This window comes from Panicum hallii, chromosome 3 (assembly GCF_002211085.1).
Source record: "Panicum hallii strain FIL2 chromosome 3, PHallii_v3.1, whole genome shotgun sequence".
In the NCBI taxonomy this organism is placed as follows: domain Eukaryota; kingdom Viridiplantae; phylum Streptophyta; class Magnoliopsida; order Poales; family Poaceae; genus Panicum; species Panicum hallii.
Genome location: NC_038044.1, coordinates 22,363,291 through 22,382,316, shown reverse-complemented (window position 1 = coordinate 22,382,316; position 19,026 = coordinate 22,363,291). Strand labels below are relative to the sequence as shown.

The 19,026-nt window shown below is 44.4% G+C and overlaps 1 long non-coding RNA gene across 1 annotated transcript; it reads left to right on the top strand.

Moving 5' to 3' along the window:
• Nucleotides 1-16,149: 16,149 nt before the first annotated feature.
• LOC112887093 lies at nucleotides 16,150-18,080 on the top strand. The gene is made up of 3 exons (XR_003227487.1): nucleotides 16,150-16,634; nucleotides 16,707-16,918; nucleotides 17,037-18,080. It is a non-coding gene; the product is annotated as an uncharacterized LOC112887093 (long non-coding RNA).
• The last annotated feature ends 946 nt before the right edge of the window (nucleotides 18,081-19,026 follow it).

Genomic DNA, 19,026 nt, shown 5'->3' with positions numbered 1-19,026 from the left:
GCCTCATGGAGCTCGGGGGAGGGTCCGGAGATCGCGGTCCCAGCTGTCAGGCCCGGAGGCCGTATGCCACGTGGCCTAGAGGCGAGGAGGAGTATGGATTATGGGAAGCTGAAGGCCTGGACACCCTAGCGGGAGATACCCCTATCTGTATGTACCGACAATGGCGATCCTGACTAAGTGGTAAAAAGGGGTGCTTTTAGATGTATGAAACCTCTTGTTTCGAGATATGATCCCAATACAATGGTTTAAACAAACGAAACACCAAAAAGACCCTCAGAAAACTTCCTTGAGCTGGGTACTTAATTTATGAGTAAATCATTAGTCGGGTAGTCCCGTCGTCTTTCTTCGTAGACTTGGTGGAGCTCCAAGGGCCCTCCGAAGGTATTGACATTCAAACATAGAATGCTTGCTCTTCGGGTGGTACAGGCATTGCCCGTGGAGGGCTTCCTCAAGTCATTTCTTTGATCCGGGAGTCTTCTTTCTGCGAGTGGATTGTTCCCCGGCTTCTAGCTTGCGCTTCCGAGTCATCTCCAGGTAGTTGAGAGGGAGCTAATAGCGGGTTGGGCTGTGGGCTTCCAATTGCTTGCGCTCCTGCTGCCTAGCAGTGATGACATTGTGCGCGTCCTGGCCAACGTTGATGATGGCTCGAAGGTCACCCGTGGAGAAGTCGTGGAGGTTACAACTTCCCTGTTGGTTTGTCCTGATGGCACAGTGCCTGCGTTGGGTGCGCTTCGCATTGATGACCCTGCGGTGTTCCTTCTGGATGTCATCTGCGTCGCCCACCTTGATGTTGGATGAGGATTCCCTATCCATTGTTGCGTCCACGTCTTCATCGAGTGGATCAAGGAGGTAGTCATCGTAGTCATCTAGCTGGACCCGCTCTAGGCCTTCACAGTCTTCGTCGGCGTGAATCATGAGTACTTCTCGATTGGGGGCGAAGCGTTTGGAACGCCGCACCACTTGGCCCTCATCTTCGTCGTCAGATGGGGGGAGGGGTCTGCCCTCTTGGAAGGGGAGTGCCCCAAGTGTGGCAATAAATCGTGCTGGACTTAATTTGAGGGACCTGGAGGGTTTCTTGCCCTTCCACTGCCCAAACCTGCCTGACCAATTTGATCCCCTTACTAGACCCTGGGTCACATGAGTAGATGGATCCGAGTAGTTGTCGAAAACCATAGCCCCCTGACGAGAGGAGGCTTCTCCTTCTCCGAGTGGTGGAGGATGATCAAAATCCTCTTCCAATGCGGAGAGGATCCTGGGTTGAACTGTCTCAACCCGATCTTGATCCGTGAGCGATTTGTCAATGGAGCCAACTAGTCAGAATTCATTCAGACTAGCTGTTGATCCAGCGGAGCTAGTCGCCGAGTAGTTTGCAGCTCGGTCCCGACTAGTTTCTAGTCGAGACGAGTTGTCGAAGTTGTCGTTGGCGCTGCCAATTTGTTGAGGCAGTCGTGACTGTGGCAGCGCGTCGATGTTGAGCGGAGTGAAGTTGAGCAGAGTATTCAAAACCTTCCGGCTTCCTAGGGTCGGTACGCCAAAGGGTGGATTGTCCCACAAGGCGGGAGTCGAATTCGAGTAACTGGGAGGGCTCTAGACCCTTCCAGTACACGAAATGGCCTCGCGGCGTAGATGATATGGATAAACCCTGATGATTACCCGAAAATGACTCGGAGAAATCATCGGGTTGCCAGTGGATAACGAGAACTGGGGCCTCCCGACAAGCGGTGGCTCCCCCTTCCTCGAGTCCTCCTCGGGCCGGAATTGTAATTGATGGGTACTCTTTGTTTGAGTCAGAGTCGTAGTCAAGAACAGGGAGCACCCCGACGCGCGGTGGCTCCCTCGTCTCGAATCTTGAAGAGGTGATCGAAATCCTCCTCCGAGTCGGAGAGGGACTTGGATCTAGAAGCCTCCTTAGATCAGTTTGAATCGCATCCGAGTCCTCGTGCGGCATGAGTTCAAGTCGCGTCGAAAACGGACATCTTTTCGATCTGCCTGGGCAGATCGGGGAGCAGCAACTCATCGAGATCGTCAACCAAGGAGTCGAGGTTGCATTGTTGAGTTGCTGCAGGGGCCTCCGGCTTCCTGCAAATGACTAGGTGGCTGATGAAGCCACCCAAGCCGTTGGCGACGCAGATCTAAGAGCCGAAGATGAAGGTTGGGCCCTCGTCGGGCATGTTGCTGGTGAAGCTGAGAGATGCCATCGAGTTCTCCAGTGGATGCTCGATGAACACCCCTACCTGGCACGCCAGCTGTCAGTGTTTTACTGCCACACCCATCGAGGGATACCCCTAAGGTGGAGAGTTTGTAGGTACTGTGTCACCGAAATTAGGAACTCGAAGGTGCAAAGAACACAATGTTTAGACAGGTTTAGGCCACCGAGAGCATAATACCCTACGTCATGTGTGGTTTGTATTGCCTTTGATGGTGATTGGATGATCTCCTGGGTGATTCTCTAGGTTATTCCCTAGGTGATTCCCTTTGGAGGAGGTCCTGTCCGCCATTATATAGTCTGGGGGGACAGGTTACATGAAAGTCCTAGTCGGATACCAGCCCTAGAGTCCTATCCGAGTACTTTTTTGGTAGTTCTCTACTGTATCCGACTAGTTTTACTACTGTAGGAGTAGTTCTACTATGCTACGAGTAGTTACAATAGATGTAGGGCATGGGCCATGTCCCATCCCTTATCCTAGAAAAAGTACGTCACGTGTGCAGTCCTGTGTGCCCGGGTCTAACAGCAAGTCAAGAAGTGAAATCAACATACACAACTGAGTACGAGCAACATCAGGACTATAATCCCTAGTGTGAACAAAGCCATGACAATTAAACTTAAGCTAAGAATGAGCCATGGCAGAACGACCTTTCAAAACAGAGCATATAGGAATGTGCCTAATCAAGTGGCCAGTACCATGGGTGGATTTACCAGTGAAGTCCTTCTTAAATGCCTACATGTAGCACCAGTTCGACGTTCCTTTCCGTTGATTACCTCATAGATCTCCTTGAAGTCCTTCCAAACCTTAGAGGTGGACGCCCTCCTCTTCCTGGAAGCACCACTACCACTGGCAGCACCGGTGCTCACGCTCTCATACTCAGCCTGCCCCTGAGGAAGTCCCTAGACGTCTGCATCAAGGTTGATGGCTGCATTGCTACCAAAGAACTCCTCTGCATCTGCAGCTAGGTGGTTCTCATCATCTCCGCAAAGACCCATCACCCGCAACTCATAGTTGTGGGACGTAGGGTCGTCACCGTCGGCCATCGCCGGCCTCTGGGCCCTCAACGGCTTACGCAAGAAACCAGTGAAGCAGATAAAGAAGCAAGTTAGTAATGAATCAAAAACAAAAATAGAAAGAAAAGAGGAAGGCAAGCTGCGGGGGATACCAGACTTACCTTTCGTCGGAGCACCGGAGTTGCCGTCGACGACCTCACCATAGATAGCTTGGGCAAACCACACAGACTCGGAGAGGGAGAGGGGGATTGGAGAAGAGGAAGGCGAAGAAGGTCGAAAAGCAACAAAATAAGGGAGGAGGAGCAGATCTAACGGCGAGCAGAGCCATAGAGGAGCCGAGGACATCGGCGAGTAGAACAGGCCACCAGATCTAGCACCGCTGGCATAGGTCACCACCGCTCGGCCTTCCCCGCCTTCCCCATCTTCAATCCCCATCACTGGCCATAGGAGAGGAAGGAGAAGGGCTGCTGGCATCGAATCTAGCCGAGCCGTGGCTCGGGAGGCGAGGCAGAGGCGCGCAACAGCGACGGGCCGCACGGGAGGCAAGGATGACCACCGAGGAGCAGATCCGGCGAGCAGAGGGGGAGGAGAAGGGAGGGGAGACCGGATCTAGGAGAGGAGAGGTGGAGGAGGCTAGGGGAGCGGCAGATCTACGCCGTCACCAGTGGCGAGGCTAGGGTTTGGGGGGTCAGGAGGCGCGCACGAGGAGCGGAGGAGGCGAAGAGGCAGCCAGGCGGCAAGGTGACTGGGGAATTGGGGCAGCTAGGGCTTGGGGCCGGGCACCTCACCTTACATAGATGCAGGCACTCGGGCTCCCGGGCCTCCTAGACCTCCTGTGCTCTCAGGCCGGCCCACGTGTCGAGTCAGACCGAATGTTAAACATGCCATACTGGGCTAGCCCACGTGCTGAGGTCTTGGCCCAGGCACGGCACGAGGCTCGTGCCGGGCCGGCTCGGACCTGTATAATTCCGTGCCGTGCCAGGCCAAAAAAGCAGGTCGTGGGCCGGCCCACGGGCCTCGGACAAGATGGAAAACTATAGCACAAATGCTCTGGGGGGCGCCCGGTCATGAACAGCCTACATTAATACATTTGTGCTAGCGGGCCACATAAGCATCCGCAAGCACAAATCTGTTACCCATGGAAATTAGGAGAACCCAAGTTCATCAAGCATTGCATCAGCATGTCTGAATTCAAGCAGAAAACAATGAAAACTATGCTCGCATACCACATATGGCTCAAATTCATCAAACATAAATTGAACACAAAGTAACTCAACACAAGTCTCATCCGCCGCATACACAAATGGTCCAAGTTCTACACAATTAGAACGGAAACAACAAGCCTAAAACATTGGTACAATCCAGCTACATGAGTCTAACCCCTAAGAGACCAGAAGCAAAGAGGTATGCCAACACACCAGCAAGTAGACCCAAAACAACTACAAGGGCACTAAATTCAACTCCATTCTTGTTCAAATTATGCTTCAAGTGAGCAATGTTTCGTGATGTTTCTCCATTCTGCATCTTTATTTGATACATCTCCATTCTCATATCACACAATTGCATATTCAGGTCTTGAAAGTCCATGCTCATACTACTAGTAGCTGGTTCAACTCTTTGAGGCTGAACAAGACACGGCTGAACTAGTCCTAGTGCAGCTGCGTAGTCTGAGCATCAACTGCATTGCGTGCACTAACACTAGATCCATGGCGATTAAGCAACAATTCTGAGGGTTTGTCTACCAACCACTTCAGTTAGATATTTTCATTCCACCAGTAAGACGGACAAGATGTCTGATCCTCCTACCAAAATTTGACAAATATCAAAGAATATGCTGAAATACGCTAACTGGAATAATCTAACTAAATAAGCAAGTTAAGACAAATAAGTAAAATTAGTGAACTAGCAAAATAACCTAAGAGAAATAAGACAACAAGCTCAGATAAATACCTAACATTACATTGATTAACTAGAATCTAACTTAACAAGAAAGCTAAGGCAAATAAGCTTAGACCAACAACTTAAAATAGGCAACTTAAGTGATGTCAAACTAGCAAAATATGATCTTAATGCGTAAATACTCATATTGTAGTGGTCCGGGCACTTGTAGAAAATCCTTAGAAAAATGATCTTGGTTTGACATGATGGGATGGGACAGTCAGGAAGGGGTAGAGCCACGAACTAGGAGCTGGTCGGCACCGCGGTTGGGTTGCCTGTGGTGCTCGCCATGTGGACCTCACATTGAAACTCAAGTGATGTCGACAAACTAGAGGTAGAAGAGAAGGTCAACAGGTTTGCGTCGTCAGCGGCCATGGCTGCGGCGTGGTGGCAAGTGGCGGAGCCATGGGGATGGGGCCGAGCGAGGAAGGAGCGGCGGAGGGGAAGCAGTGGCGGATGCAGCGTCGGGGAAGTGGTGGCGAAGCAGCGGAGCGATGGAGGATGCGGCACAGGGGAGGCGAGCGGCGGGGAAGTGGTGGCAGCGGATGCGGTGGCAATGAGCTCGTACACAGCAAGCTAAGAGAGGGAGTGTGTTATGCCATTCGGACAATGAACTCGTACACGGCAAGCTTTAGTTTGGATCTTATATTTGTGTTGGCGGGTCCTTAAGCTGTCCGCCAGCACAGTCATTTGTGCTGGCTGTTTTCATAAGCCGTCTGCCAGCACAAATCAATTGTGCTGGCGGATGGCTTAAGGACCCGCCAGCATAAATGTTTTTTAGAATAAGCATAGAAAATCATTTAATCCCTAGAAAATGGTAAACAAGTTTAAAAATTATTGAATCTTCTACTCCAAGACTTATTTCCTGTACGGTACATGTAAAAAGTAGGTTGAAGTTCATATCACTTGAAACACCTTTAATTTAGTGTACCCTTGAATGTTTCCATTAAGGTTTGTGTAACTTCAAGGGAGATGTGTCAATTTGATACACGTGTATGCATTGATATTTTGTAAATGAGCTTAATATTTTTATATATGTTCATTGACCTATGAAGGTATCATGGAATGTCTTAGTTTCTTTGGAGCATATACAAGATTTCTTCTTATATTTTCGAATTGACTTGTAAATACAAACTTGGTTTATATTAACATTAATTTGTTTATACAAATCACTTTTTTGTATACTATCTATATTATCATTAGGAAACTGAAATATGAATTTTCTAAAATTTTATTAATAATGTATAAGACACATGTAGTTGAAATATGGTTTTCAATTAATTATCCGAAAATTACATAAATTTCCAAAATATAGCAGATGAACGTGGAAAATTACCTTATAACACTTAAATGTATTGATTTTTTTATACAATGATTTTAGTCATAAAACACTACGTCTAATATATTTGTAATTTACCAAAAAAACAAACTCCAAAAAATATTTTCCTTGGCGGTTGCTTATGTCACCCGCCAGCAGAAATAGCACATTTCTACTGGCGGTTCCTTATCTCGCCGCCAGCAGAAATACCACCATATATTGGCGGGGACAGAGCGAAATTTTCCTAGTTCCTAGCGTGCAATCGAACAGACACCGCCAGGCTGCCGATTTTTTCCCTCCGCCAGCCCTCATCCCCGCCGCCACCGCCTCTTCCTCCATGATGGCCTTCATCCCCGCCACTGCCCCTCATCCGCTCCGCGCCACCGTGTCCTCCTCCGCGCCGGCCCTTCCTCGTCCTCCGTACCGCCACGACCTCGTCCCCTATGCTGCCGGCCCCTCCTCGTCCTCCACACCGCCGGCCCCTCCTCATCCTCCGTGCTGCTGCAACCTCATCCTCCAGGCTGCTGGCCCCTCGTCCTCCTGCGCCGCCATGACCTCATCCTCCGCGCCGCCAACCCCCTGTCTTCCTGTGACGCCGCAACCTCATCCTCCTATGCCGCCGGCTCTTCTTCACCCAGGTAAATTGATTTTAGTCAAGTGCACTACAATCTATCTATTCGAATGTGTCATTTTGTTTATAAATGCTGTAGAATTTGTTATTTGAATGAAATTTGATAGAATGTGTGAGTGTGACTTGATTGCAACTTGTTATTTGAATGAAATTTGATAGAATGTGTGAGTGTGACTTGATAGCAACTTGTTATTTGAATGAAATTTGATAGAATGTGTTATTGTTACTGTGAGTAGGATTCTATTATTTGAATGAAATCTGCATAACAACCCTATGAAATTGTTCATGAATAGGCATATGGCAAGTCGTGGCTTTGGTCGTGGTAGTGTCGGTCGTGGCCTTGGTCGTGGTATAGGGCATTAGGATTACCCTTTACATGTGGCTCGCCCTCCAGGTATCATGTTCAGCAGAGTCAACCGAACTAGACCGACTCGATGTTCCCAAGCAACCATACCATCTCCAGGAACAGTAAGATCTTTTTTTTCTTATTAAGATCGTTTTAATCCTTATTAATGTTACATTCTTTCTAATGCAGCGGATCAATAAGTTTACATGGCTTGCCGACGTAGTAAACAGCTTAGGTGGTACACATCCTCAGGTGCAAACCATGGAACGCCAACAATTCAAGAAATTAACAATCTCTTTTGAGGTACCAGCAAGAGAAGATCTAGGAACCAGGATTCCAATAGTGGCTAGTGGTAAAGAATCACCTATTGAGATGACTTATGAAAGAAGTGCCATGGAAGCTTGCCTGACAGAACTCGAGGAGCATGGTTATCTAATTACAGACTTGTTATGGTTCAAAATCAGAGTGATTCAATAGAATGAACATGATGATATTGTTAGTCTCTGTAAGAGACTTGCACAAGAAAACCAAAATGACATGGTATGAGAGTTTTTACCAATTTAATAATATTATGGTATTTTCTTTTATTGTGTGAAGCAGTTTATAATATTTGTCTATCATCCCTGTTGTAGGATATGTTTAGTAACACCTTCACGGCGATGAGTTTCCAAAATATTTTATATCAAGCTTTGGAGAAATTAGGTTATCATTGGTACGAGTTAGGGATACCCTGTACTAATGAAGGCCTACACCAGACTTCTATTGAGGTTCGGTCTACCCCTTCTCCTACTGTGGAACCAATGTTCACCATTTACGGCAAAGCACTTCCTCGTAGATATGAAGCAAAGGACAGTGCACTTATCCGTGCTTTGATTTTTATTGACGAAAGCCTAGGGTACAATATTGGCGATGTTAACTATGCAGTACCTGTTGGTTAAGAATAATATCAACTAGATGATGTAATGTAGGCATGCAATTGGACATTTGCATCTTGGATGGAGTATCGGTTTTATCGAATATTTCAATCGCTTATATTTGGGTCCATGCAGTCTGATGTGGTTGTATATAGATATCAATCTATTTATATATATTTGGGAATTGATGAAGCATTTATGCTGGTGGGTTACCAACCGCCAGCAAAGATCCATCTATGCTCGCGGTCACAAACCGCCAGCATAATTGGCGATTTATGCTGGCAAAGAGTTCCTGGTGGATTCTCGAACCACCAGCACAATGCCAATTAGACCGTCAAGCAAAAATCTTTTATGTACTTAGTGATTGCTGGTGGGTTTACCCAACCACTAGCAAAGATACATATGTGTTGGCGGTCGAGAACAGCCGGTACGGTGCCAATTAGACCGTCAACAAAAATCTACTAGTGTCATACATCGCATCTGGAAAAAAAAAGGTATCTAGTACACTGTACTGAATACTGATACCATGTTCAGTTGTTCAGATACAAACGAAATCTCCCACTGTACCTTTTTCTCAGTCTCAAAACACCGCAAGTCCAAAAACGTAAAAATTCCCTTCAGTACGTAGCACCGTTTCAGTGGGCATGTGCATCACTGCTGTTCGCGATATTGAATAGATCAACTGACGTTATTACTGCAAGCTAGCTGCAAAACTTGCGTTATTCAGCGCATGAACATGAGAGATGTTGCCATGCGCATTGCATCAGTGCAGCAGGGACGTACCCCAGGTCGGTGAACTCTTCGTTCTTTGAGCTAACCCTATAAAAAGCTACGTAAATGCAAAATACCCCTCAGTGCATGCAAAATACGTAAATGCAAAATACCCCCCAAACACACCTGCCTCTGCCTGGACCCTGTTTTCTACATGCATATCTGACTTGACTGAGAAACGAGTGCCTTTCCATGCGTACTAGTTAATCTTAAACTGAATGTAAATGATTCTCTTGTTAATCATGATGAACAGTGATTACATATTTATATGGGTTCAAAGGAACCAACGCGCCGGTTCGGAAGGGACACGCCCCTTCCGAATGGGCCTCTGTTAAAGGACGCATCCCGTCATTAGCAACCGCTAATGATAGGATTAACTGACTAATCCATATGTTAATCATGTGGTTAATGCTAATTGATCACACACTAATAATTTCTAACACTCCCCCTTGATCAATCTGCTTCAAATATGCTTCATGTAATCCTTGTTCTTTGTTCTTGAGAATATCCAAAATAATGGGAAAAACTCCTCCAAAACCTTGTAGGAAAAATGCGAGGAGAAACCATGTTGTCTATTGATATGCCATGAAAACTCCTTAAACCTGATAGGAAAAGGAGAAGAAAGTAATATAGCATATATATGAATTACTATCTCATTGTTGACATATGAGATTGTAATATCCTTCTTCTAAAACCCAATGGGAAAAATATGAGAAAGATATTAATAATCTTTGATATCTCCTCGAAAACCCCTTTGGAGAAAATTAGAGATGGATATACGTGCTTGCATTGATATTGTCTCATTAAAAACCTTTATGAGAAATTGAATTTAAAACTCATATAGGAAAAGAGCACAATATGAGGCTAGATCAGGTCTAATTTAAGTAGATTCCCCCCCTAAATCTTGTAAATCTCGTAGTCATTGCATACCAATACCACGTACCAATTTTTGAAATATTGATGTTGGTAAGGACTTTGTTAACAAATCAGCGAGATTACCATAAGATTTACGTTGCAAAAAGTCAATTTCTCCACTTTGTTTCAACTGGTGAGGGTAGAATAATATTGGTGCAATATATTTAGTTATATTGCTCTTTATATAACCTGTATCCATCTGTGCAACACAAGCGGTATTATCTTCATAGACAATAGTCGGTGATTCGATGGTACCAATACCACATGATTGTTAGATGTGGTTAATCATTCTGCGTAGCCACACACATTCACGTGAAGCTTCATATAAAGCAATTATTTCAGAATGATTGGTGGATGTAGCCACTAATGTTTGTTTGGAAGATTTTCATGATATGGCTATTCCACCGTGTAAAAACACGTAGCCTGTCTGGGATATGGCATTATAAGGATCCGATAAATAACCAACATCAGTGTATCCAATCATATTTGAATCTACATTTCTTTGAAAGAAAAGCCCAAGATCTTTCATACCACTGAGATATCGAAAGATATTCTTAATTCCTGTCCAATAACGTTTGGCAGGAGTAGCGCTATGTCTAGCTAGTAAATTCACTGCAAAAGCGACATCCGGCCGAGTGCTATTTGCAAAATACATTAACGCTCCAATGGCACTAAGATAAGGAACCTCAGGTCCCAACAATTCTTCTCCATCATCTCATAGTCTAAATTGATTCTTTTTCATACCAAGTAATCTTACAACCACAGGTGTCTTTGATGGATATGATTTGTCCATATTGAATTTCTTCAATATTTTTTGGATATAAGCGGCTTGATGTACAAAAATTCCCGTAGGAAGATCTTCAAGTTGTAAACCTAAACAAAATTTGGTTTGACCCAAATCTTTCATCTCGAATTCCATTGTTAGATGATTTCGTGCTTTATTTATATCTTCTATGTGACCAATGATATTAAGATCATCAACATATATAGAAATAATACAAAATCCCTTATTGGACTTCTTAATGAACACACATGGTGAATCATCACTACTAGTGTACCCCTTCTTGAGAAGGAATTCACTAAGTCGATTGTACCACATTCGACCTGATTGCTTTAAGCCATAAAGTGACTTCTTCAATTTTACACAATACATGTTGCGATTTGTGTTCGGATTCAGCATGGGAATTCCTTCTGGAACCTTCATATATTATCAGAATCCAGTGACCCATACAAATATGCTGTCACTACATCCATCAAGTGCATAGATAGATGCTTTTGTACTGCCAATGAAATTAAATATCGGAAGGTGATTCCACTCATAACTGGAGAATAAGTCTCATTGAAATCAATGCTGGGCCTCTACGTGAACCCTTGTGCTACTAGTCTTGCTTTATATCTCACCACTTCATTGTTCCCATTCCTCTTTCGAACGAAAACCCACTTGTATCCCACAGGGAAGATACTTGGAGGTGTAGACATCACAGACATGAATACTTCCCTCTTAGTAAGCGAGGCTATTTTCAATTGAATTGCTTCTTCCCACTTTGCCTAGTCCGAGCGTTTTCTACACTCTGCCATGGTCTTTGGATCCGGATCATTGAGAAGATTGTATCCAATTTGTTCGGAAAAATATGTGTCAATAATAGTAGTCTTTCTATCAAATATTTCTCCAGAATTAATATAATTTATTGAAATCTCTTGTATCCTTGATGATTCCTCATCATTTCCCCTAACGATAGAAACTAGATACTCCGATGTTTTAGCCTCAGTATCTAGGTGTACCTTTGAGCTAGGTTGTGGATGTTGCCCATCCACCGGACTTGAACTGTCCAATAGGTGTCTGTCAACCCGAGGTTGACATACATTTACTGTTTCAGAAGACTTGTTCTTCTGTTTCCGTGGATGCTTGCAAGAAACTTTTTCCTGCACTGTAGCCATACTCCTCCCCCTCTTTTTCTGTTTTGTAGCTTGAGTGGTTTTCTGAGGTATTTCCACTCTTTCTGGTACATTGCGAGCAGGAACTAAAGATTTAGTGACACCTTTATAATCAGTAAATGCATCAGGCAAATTATTTGCAATATGTTGCAAATCTATAATTTTCTGAACTTGAAATTCAGTTTCTTGAGTACGTGGATCAGAGGCCGGAATGCCTTGCACAATCCAATCGATTTCCTAGCACACATTTTGGTACTTTGTTTCTCCCCCTAATGCCGGGAAATGGTCCTCATCATAAATACAATCAGCGTACCGAGCCGTGAATAAATCCCCTGTCAGGGGCTCGAGATATTTTATGATCGATGGAGATTGATATCCCACATAGTACGCTATGGTGGTGATATCGGTACGTATGTAGCGCAACTGAACTTACGCAGATGGGAACTACTTGGTGGATTTCCACGCACTAATTCTAAGGGGGAATTAGTATGATAAGCAGTTGGACGCAATTGAATCAGATCAGCAGCGTGTCAAACTACATGACCCCAACATGTGGTTGATAACTTGCAATTCATCAACATTGGTCTTGCAATAAGCTTTATCCTCTTTATAAGTGATTCTGCTAAACCATTTTGAGTATGGACATATGGAACTGAGTGCTGGATCTGAATATCTAATGCCATGCAATAATCATTAAAGGCTCTTGAGGAAAATTCAGTAGCGTTATCCATGCGAATGGATTGAATCTGATGTTCAGGATAATTTGCTTGTAACTTGATAATTTGAGCAATTATCTTAGCAAATGCATGGTTTCGTGTCGATAAAATACACACATGGGACCATCGTGTAGATGCATCGATGAGAACCATGAAATACCTAAATGGTCCATATAATGGTTGAATGGGACCACATATATCACCTTGAATGCGTTCAAGAAATTTAAGTGATTTATTTTTAAATTTAAGATATGATGGTCTTAGAATTAACTTCCCTTCTGCACATGCAGTACACATAAAATCTGAGGATTGAGGGAATTTAGCCTTTTGTAAATTATGACCAATTGACTTAGTAATAATTTTCCGCATCATCCCTGCACCAGGATGACCAAGGCGATCATGCCATGTTTGAAATGTGTTACCATTTTGGAAAATTACCTTATACGCAACATGCTTTACGGGTTTGATGTATGTATACTACAATCCATATGAAAAAGAAGGAATTTTTTCAACAATTTGTTTGCCATATCCAGTGTCTTTAGTAAAAAGAAGATATTCTTCTTTATTCTCTTCATGTGTTTCAATATGAAACCTGTTTTTTCGAATATCTTTATAACTTAGTAGGGTACGTGTTGAATCAGGATATAATAAAGCTTCCTCGATTGTAATCTGCGTACCCATAGGAAGTGTGATAGTAGCACGACCAACGCCTACTATCATCGCATCACGTCCAGCGATTGTTAAAACATTTCCTACTCTTTTGGTAAGAGTATGGAAATATTTTGTTTCTCTAAGTATAGTATTCGTGGTGCAACTATCCACTAGGCATATTTCTTCCTCCATTGAATTGACTCCCGTTCAAACTATATATAGAATGAAGAATTTAAATAAGAAATTCTTTTCAGATATATAGAATACATACTTATTTTTATTGAATATCAAGTGTGCTTGATATAATTATATATTATTACATTTATTCAATGTAAAAGTATGACAACAACTTTAATTACTACAACATTCCTAAGGACATTAAATTTTATTATGTCTATGGAATCTTGATTTTATTCCATGTTCCGAACACATCGCCTGATGTGAATTCTACGATCATGTTACCCCTGCTCTCCTTGAGGTCGCCTGACTCATTATTTGTCTCGTTGTTGCTTGGTTCTTTTGGAACTTGCTTTGAACAACTGGCCTCCTTAGAAAAGTCTGGTTGAAGATTGAAGTGAGCTTCATATCTTGGTCCTTGACTCTTGCGTACACGACCCACAGATTTGAGATATAGGACTACTAGGTGCTTTGGAGTATGACAGTTCTTTGCTACGTGCTTGTAGCAATCATACTTGTAACAAGTCTTGGATTTGTCGAACTTAGGCTTTGAATTATCATTACTCTGATTGTAGGCATTGTACTTCTTTTTCTTGTGAAACTTGCGTTTCCCTTTGAAGTCCTTAGAATGGTGCGGAGGGCCATTAAACTTTTTAGTATTCTGAACATTATGATGAACTTCAGGTAGAGGCTTTGCTCCCGTTGGGACCTTATGATGATTCTTTAAAAGTAGTTCATCATGTTTCTCCGCCTGAGTTAAGATGTGTATAAGTTCAGTGTAAGTTTGGAAATTCATTGCATGGTACTGGCGTTGTAAAACCCTATCTGCGGGGAGCATAGTAGACAGAGTCTTTTCTATCTTTGCCACGTCATCAGGTTCTTTTTCGCAAAATTTCAACTTGCAACAGATTGTATGAACGGCATGATTGTATTCTTCCACAATTTTAAAATCTTGAATACGTAAATTGTTTCATTCATAACTGGCCTCCAGCCAGACTAGTTGGCTTTGCTTCTCATACCGTGCTTTGAGTGCATTCCATAAAGCTTTTGGACGTTCTTCCATTAAGTACTGAGCCTTAAAATCAGGGTGAATATAATGCCTTAGCAATAGTAGTACACCAAATCTTATTTTTTCTATGATATTTGGGTCTCCTGCTTCAGGTTCATTAAGAACTTGAATTAATTTGCGTGACGAGAGAGTGATCTTCATGTCCGATGACCATGCTGGATAGTTGTGTCCATCAAGTGCGAGTTGTGTTAACTCCTTGGTGGTCATTGTATCTACATGGTACAAATCATAGATTTGATTAATTTACAACAAAGTGCAAATCAAAATCATCATGGTTATATTTAATAATAATTATAATAAATGCTAAAATATTTTAAACAAGTTGATACTTGTATGTGTGTGGACCTCATATTTGGAAATTAATTGTGGTTTGGGTAGTCACCAATTTAGGTGTAGACCTCTTATCATTTTCCATATCTTAATATTGGGTACACACTTTGAAGATAATCTCCATGTATTAGACATAGAGTAGATCGCGCAGTAGCATATATATCATGATACCTGGCCAATATTAGATATGGATTATAGCAATTATATACGCATATTTATCCTAATAGTGATATTGGGTACGCACGTTGAAGATAATCTCTATGTATTAGACATAGAGTAAATCTCACAGCAGCATATATATCATGCTACCTTGTGTATGGCTAATATCAAATTATGAACTTTATCGTATTTATGCTAATTAAACCACAATAAGGGTTATCCAAGTCGTAGCTTAAATTTGTCCAAATTATAGTCAAGTATATTCAAATAAAAATGAGGTAATCACTTGAGTTTTGCATTTATTTATCTCAACATGTTGCTGTATGGTTTGAGTATTAGTTATTTATTGATTAAGTACATGCGTATAAATGATAATATGGCTTAAAGTAAGGAAAACCATGTGGCCTTCATTTTAATTTCTCTTTGGGACGGCCGGACGGGCAGCGCCCGAGGGCATCCACCGACCAATGTCGCCACGCCTCCAGGTGCGGTGTTGCTAGCTCTTCAAGTCCAAATTAAACTGACAAAAAGACCACGCGCCACTGCATTATTCCGTCTCAACTAACGCATACTATACACGGAACTCTGGAAAAAAAAAACTCGTGTCAAGCTCGATCCGTCGATCATTGCAATCTTCGCTAGCTACGCGTGTCATCAGTAGTTTGATTTGATGCAATGTTGCAGGAGTAGTACGCTTTTCGGATGAGGCGATGCTTTCAGCCTAAACGCAATCAAGCTCAGATCAGATGAGTGTCGCACAAGTTTCTCCTTTTTCCTTGACCAAACGATCCAATGGAATCCGGGTTTCTTAAAAACCCTGCCTCCTCCTGGGGCCTTCGCGTGTAGCCACGTCGCTCCTGGAGCGCAGCAAATTGACGGGAACGAACTTCCGAGGCTCCGTGCACCCAGACCACAGTGGACTAGACGCTGCAGCAGGTCGTGCGGTCACATTCTCACGTCACTTGCGTTGTGGAACGCATCCACCTAGCTGGCAGCGAAAAGTTAAGAGTCGACAGACTCGGAGCGCCGCGCGTGTTGTTCTCTGTAGCTTCCGGCTCTTCTCCCCGCCGGCCGCCGCCACCTCTCTGCTGAGCTCTCTGCTTGTCTCCACCAGTTCTCCTCCTCCTACGCCGCTAACGCCGCCATTAGGGGCCCGTCAATCCTTCATCCGCCCATCCGGTACACAATCACTTCTCTGCATGCATCCTTCCCGTCATGCAACCTCTCATGCGCCTCGGGGGACCTCTCGTCCTTTGGCTGCCCGCCCTGCGCCGCCGCTGCCGAGGGAAGAGCCTTCTCTTTCATGCCCGTACTTGCGGACCGCAGCCGCGGCGTTCCTCATCGTGGCCTCCCTTGCCTCTAGCCTCCGCCTCGAGCGTGCGGAACGCGCACGGCATTGAGCATCTTGTGGCGCGCCTACGCCGCATGTCCTACGAGCGCCGCGGAGATTGGTGAGCAGTCGCAGCCAAAATCACATCTTCCTAATGGCGACCAGCGAGGAGCATGCCTGGATCAGCATCTTCAAGGAAATGCCAAGGAGATTTGTAAGCTCCTCTGCCCGGCTGGAGAGCGTTTGAGAGGTGTTCGACGTTTTGTCTAACCGAGCGGCCATGCAGAAGGACAAGCTGGTGGCGGGCGCTACGTGCTTTTCAACACTCCCTGAACCTCTGGCTGCCCTCATCAAGCAGGAGGAGCTCACTGGGACCGTCACCAGGGCGCCATGCTGTGCTCCTCATTGACGAGGCCAGGGGCATACTCACGGGCATCTAAAGAGGACCGATGCCCGTTCGACGTGCTTTGGCCGGCCGTCACAGTTACAGCTGCAGCCGTAAGGCATCCTCCTTTTCCTTTCTTTCCATCTTTCCATTTTCTTTCTTTCCTCTGTCTGTCGCCACAACAGGACCTGGCAGGCAATGACCGATGAATTTCGTGGGGAATGTGTTTAGTGAATGCGGAGGCAAAGAGCTATCTTTTGGTGGCGAGGCTGGTGGATGTGTACCTGGTGAGGTCTGTCTCCGCAGTGCAAGTTGCAGTTGTTTGAAATTCATTGGTCATCTTGCATTCCACACAAGCTGTCTGATTCTGACAATATATATATGCCTTGTCATTCAGCTGCAACCAAAACACAGAACATGTCTTCTATTGTTTCTGCTTGTTTTGTTAATTAACCTTCGATTATTTCACTCAACATTTATGTGAGATCTGAATTTCATGGAGCTTCTTTGTTTCACCATCGTCCTATTCAGTTTCCCCCATGGAATAAAATGTGTAGCACTGGTAGAAGAGTACATATGGGAGCGCCTCTGCCATTTCAGATTAGGACACGGTATCACCAGGCTAACACCTTTTCATCTTCCATAGATATCATCGGTGCAGAATTTGTGAGTTCCTGGCTTCCTGCACTGTCATGCTAATCTAAGTTGCCACTTATTTTGATCCGAATGCAGTGTGCTTTTTTAAGTTTTCTGATGCATATTCTCTTCTTCGTTGCCATTTCCATGCCTTTGTACATACCTTGTGTATATCCCTTCATATAAAGGAGTCCCGAAGGGCAGAAATCAATGATAGAATATAGATATGCTGGCTTGTGCTGCTAGGACCATATTGAATGTCCAGAACTCCACATGTTTGCAGATAAGAATATGGGAGGCCAACTTTCTAGGATGGAAGCTTTACAGTTACACATTTGGCTCAGGCCTTCAGGGGTAGTAAATAATTTCTGAGCATGTATGTGTTACTTGGTCAATAGCTTCCAGAAGATGCAGATTGTGGAAATTGCAATTGTGGTATAAAACACATCGCCTAGATCATTGACTGGTTTTCTTGCTGCTTACATCAGAGTAGTGACCCACTACTCGGCTTTCCAGTTATTGACAAAGTGATAATCAATCTTCAGGGGTCATGGTTTCGTGGTATCCACAACTTAGCTCTGTTGGTGTACTTTGCACTTAGCTTTCTAAATTGCGATACTGATCATCCAAAATGTATGTATTAATCTGATTTGATTGATTATATTGTACTATCTTCAGAACGTTCTGTGTTCTATTGGATATAAAGTTGTCATATATAGCTTCTTCCTGTTTCACAAAATACGGTCAAATTAATGTGCCTTTCGATATGCTTGGCACCAACCCTGGACGTTGTGCACGGGGACAGCCGCCTAACCACCCACGCCTTGACCACCCTTTTTTGGTACGAGTTCTTTCGTGATTCGTGCACCTTGCGCGGGGGAGACGCAGAGAGGGAGAGAGATCACGCGGGGAGGTCGGGCCAAAACCGCCGGCGGGGCACGCGGGTTTGTTGCACGGCGGCCTCGGATGGGATGGCAAAGCCATCATCCCCGTTCCTCGTTTCGTGCTCGTCGGGCGCTTGGTTTCCTGCCTGCCGGCCCGGCTCCCAGCTGCCTGCTGCTGTAGAGTGTAGGCTGTAGGACATCGAGCCGATCAACGAATACGAGGGTGCACAAGTCCTCGATGCGGCGGCTACGACGTCGCACGCACGTATGTCTCTCTGGTCACAACGGAGAAATAAACAGGCCGGGCACATATATCACGGCATCGGAACACTCCAACGAACACAACGGCGTCCGTCGACGAATGAGCACAATACCTTTGACGTAGCTTTGGATTTATGTACGCGACAGGAATGTATCAAACACTTGTGTGTGCTGCGTTCGCTCCTTCTTTTCAAAATGAAATCGATAGTCCGGGACTAGAGGGTGTGCAGCAAAGTTAAAAAATAATTGACAAGCATCACACCACCCGCAATCCACAGGACTTGAACCTAAGGCCTCTTGCTTTGCTTCGCGTGTAGTCTTCTTACCACCCTATCTATGCAACACATGTAATTCTAAATGAGATGCTTTCTCTATAAACTAACCTGGGAGGATCCGTTAGTCTCGGTTGGTAACACTAACTAGGACTAATGATGGACATT